This window comes from Chrysochloris asiatica, unplaced genomic scaffold (genome assembly GCF_000296735.1).
Source record: "Chrysochloris asiatica unplaced genomic scaffold, ChrAsi1.0 scaffold00173, whole genome shotgun sequence".
NCBI classification, from domain to species: domain Eukaryota; kingdom Metazoa; phylum Chordata; class Mammalia; order Afrosoricida; family Chrysochloridae; genus Chrysochloris; species Chrysochloris asiatica.
This window is the reverse complement of record NW_006408691.1, coordinates 3581005-3585025: the sequence shown is the minus strand read 5'-3', so window position 1 is coordinate 3585025 and position 4021 is coordinate 3581005. Positions and strand designations below refer to the sequence as shown.

The window sequence follows — 4021 nt, the reverse complement described above, 5'->3', positions numbered from 1 at the left end:
GTAATGATCAATGCATCTTGACTGCATGTTTGATCAATTTCAGATTGAAGAAGTTGGTAGAATTCTTCTATTTCATCCTCACTGGCTTTAGTGGTTAGTGTGTAAATTTGAATAATAGTGGTATTAACTGGGCTTCCCTGTAGGTGCATGGATATCATTCTATCACAGACAGCGTTGTACCTCATGATTGATCTGGATATGTTCTTTTTGACAATGAATGCAACACCATTCCTCTTCAATTTGTCATTTCCGGCACAGTAAACCATGTGGTCGTCAGATTCAAAATGGCCAATACCAGTCTATTTCAGCTCACTGATGCCTAAGATATAGATGTTGATGCGTTCCATTTCATTTTTGACAACTTCCAATTATCCCAGATTCATAGTTGTTACTTTTCATGTTCCGATTTTCAATGGATGTTTACAGCTGTTTCTCTTCATTTTGAGTTGTGCCCCATCAGCAAATGAAGGTCCTGCGGGCTTTTCTTCCATGGACTTTACTCCATTTGTGTATCATAGTCAACTCTACTTTGAGGAGGCAGTTTTCCCCAGTCGCATTTTGAGTGCCTTTCAACCTGAGGGGCTCATTTTCTGGCACTGTATCTGACAGTTTTGCTCTGCTATTCATAAGGTTTTCAGTGACTAAATATTTGGAAGTAGTTTGTCACTCCTTCTTCCTAGTCTGTCTTCATCTGGAAGCTCATCTGAAACCTGTCCACCATGGGTGATCCTGCTGGTATTTAAAATACCGTTAGCATAGCTTTCAGAATCACAGGAACTCACAAGCCACCACAGTACGACAAACTGGCATACGAGTGGTGGGCTCCAGTGCTTAGGTGTGTGCATATTATCCTATTGCAGACAGCATTGTACTGCAAGATGGATCCTGAAATGCTCTTTTTGATGATGAATGTGATAAAATTCCTCTTTAATTTGTTGTTCCTGGTATAGTAAACCATATGATAGTCCATTTCAAAATGGCCAATATCTGTCCATTTTAGCTCACTAAAACTAGGATATCAATCTCAATGTGTTTTATTAAATTTTTATGTGTTTCATTAATTTTTGGTGGCTTCCCATATTCCTAGATTCATACTTCATACATTCCACATTCTGATTATTATCTCCTCATTTTGAGTTGTGCCCCATCAGCAAATGAAGGTCCTGAAAACTTTCCTCCATCCACATCATTAAGGTCATTTCTATTTTGAAGAGGCAGCTCTTCCATAGTTGTATTTTGGAAGCTTTCCAACCTGAGGGGCTCATCTTGCGGCACTGTATCAGACAACGTTCTGTTGATATTCATAAGGTTTTCAGTGACTAATCATTGAGTTTGTCACTCCTTCTTTGTCTGTCTTAGTCTGAAAGCTCTGCTGACACCTGTCCACCATGGATGACCTTGCTGGTATTTAGAATACTGATGATACAGCTCCCAGCATCACAGCAACTCACAAGCCATCACAGTAGGACAAACTGACAGATGAACAGTGGACCTTGAGTCTATCCCAATATTTATTTAGAGACCATCTCAACAATAGATTTGATGCATTGAACATTAATGGCTGAAGACCAGGCCAGTGTTGGAATGACATCAAGAACATCGTACATGAAGAAAACAAAAGGTCATTTGAAAGACACGGAAGAAAGACAAGACCAAAGTAGATGTCAGAAGGAACTCTGAAACTTGCTCTAGAATGTAGAGGTGCTGAAACAATTGGAAAAAATGCTAAGTAAAAGAGCTGAACAAAATTTCAAAGGGCTTCTTGAGACGACACGGTAAAGTATTAAAATAACATGTGAAATACCTGGAGTTGGACAACCAAAAGGGAAGATCATATCCAGCGTTTCTCAAGTTGCAAAAACTGAAGTGAAAAATCCACTTTTTTTTTTTTTTTTTTGCTGTAAAAGGAAGCTGTATTGTTTTCATTTGGTCCACAGCTTGGGAGAAGAGGGGCTCCAGGGCGTTGACTATGCTGCCTCTGTGACTGGAGAGCAAGGTTCAGGCAGAAGGTCTGAGGAAAGCAGGGGAATGCTGAAAGCCCTTCACAGGTTTCGGGGCTCCACAGGCTCTTCCTAGTCGTGCTTGAGAGTGAGCCTCTCAAAGAGGTAGTCTCCCAGCCCTGCCTGGGGACCGGCCATCCTATGGAGGTTGGTCAAGTGGTCGCCCATCTTCTTGATAGTTTTTACCTCCTCGTCAAGGAAATGATTCTTCAGAAAGTCACAGAGGTGGGGGGGTCTGTGTGGGTAGCACCCACAGCGTGCAGATCCTGAAGAGAGTGGTTCAGGTTCTTCTCCAGGGCCAGGGCGGCTTCCATGGAGTCCAGGGTTCTTCCCCACTCATCTTGGGATGACTTCTGCACATCCTGGAAGAGTGTGTGACCACCACGCTGGTTTTGCAGTTTCAAGAGACACTCCTTCTTCGCCAGCTCATGGAAGTAGTGTCCCACACCTTCCAAAGTCACATCATTGTGATGGAAATAGAAGCCCAGAAAGAGGCCCGCAGATGCAGATTAACCAGACAGCTGATGCTGGCCTCTGCTTCAGCAGAATAATTCTGACGGATCTGAGAGCTCATGGTTGGTCAAAGATTTGGAGCTAACCACATACACACAAAAAAATGGTGTTTAGCTGGTCCCAGTAACAGGGAATGGTCAAGAAGATGGTCTCGGAGAAGAGATTGTGCTTAAAGAAGTTGTTAGAGGTGGTCCGAGGCTGGAGGTGGGGGAGTCCCCGGATCTGTTCCATCCAAACACAGTTGAAGCAAGACACAGATCCACGGGACCACAGCACAAACTTCTCCACCCTTTTTTATATTGAAGGTTTCTATGGGCTCCTGGTGTGGCTCTGTAGTATCAGCACTGGACTACAAACCACAAGGTTGACAGTTCAAATCCACCAGCTCCTCCTTGGAAACCCTATACAGGTTGCTATGAGTCAGAACTTAACAACAACATGGGCAAAAAATTCAACAACGTGGGAAACATCAAAAGAAGGTGTTAAGAACACACAGAGCGACTGTACCAAAATGAATTGGTCGATTTTCTGTCATTTCAGGAGGTGACATATTACCAAGAACTCCAGAATCAGTTTTAGAACAAAAGGCTCCAGGAATTGACAGCTTGCCAATTGAAATGTTTCAACAAACCAACACAGAGCTGGAGGTGCTCACTGGTCTCTGCAGAGGAATTGGGAAGACAGCTCCCTGGTGAACCGACTGGAAGAGATTCATATATGTGCCAATTCCAAAGAAAGGTGATCCAACAGAATGCAGCAAGTATTAAATATTATTAATATCACAGGCAAAAAAATTTCTGAAGATAATTAATAAATGGTTGTTTCAGTACATCAACAGGGAACCACCACAAATTCATATCAGATTTAGAAGAGGTTGTGGAATGAGGAATACAATTGCTGATATCAGGTGGTTGTTAGTGGAAAGCAGAGAATACCAGAAAGATATTTTAGCTGTTTTATTGACTATGCAAAGGCATGTGACTGTGTGCATCACAGCAAATTATGAATAACATTGTGAAGAATGGGAATTCCAGAATCTTCAATTGTGCTTTTGTAGAAACTGAACACAGACCAAGATGAAGTTGTTCAAAAGATCAAGGGAATACTGCATAGTTTAAAATCAGAAAAGGTATGTGGTAGGGTTATGTCCTTTCCCCATACCTATTTAGTCTGTATGCTGAACAAATATTCCCCAAAGCTGGACTATATGAAGAGCAATACAGCATCAGAATTGGAGGAAAACCCATCAACAACCTGTGATATGCAGATGCTGAAAGCAAAGAGGACTTGAAATACTTACTGATGAAGAACAAAGAATCCAACCTTCAGTATGAATTACACTATAACAAAACAAATATTCTTACAACTGGACCAAAACCAACATTATGATAAATGGAGAAAAGATTGAAGTTGTTAAGGATTTCATTTTACTTGGATCCACAATTAGTGGCCAGGGAAGTAGCATTCAAGAAATAAAATGATGTATTGCACTGGGTATATCTTCTGCA

At 41.5% G+C, this 4021-nt stretch overlaps 1 pseudogene; it reads right to left on the bottom strand.

Annotated features, from left to right (window-relative positions):
• LOC102829370 overlaps positions 1-2574 on the bottom strand; it is a 19553-nt pseudogene extending 16979 nt beyond the window's left edge.
• Between the last annotated feature and the right edge of the window lie 1447 nt (positions 2575-4021).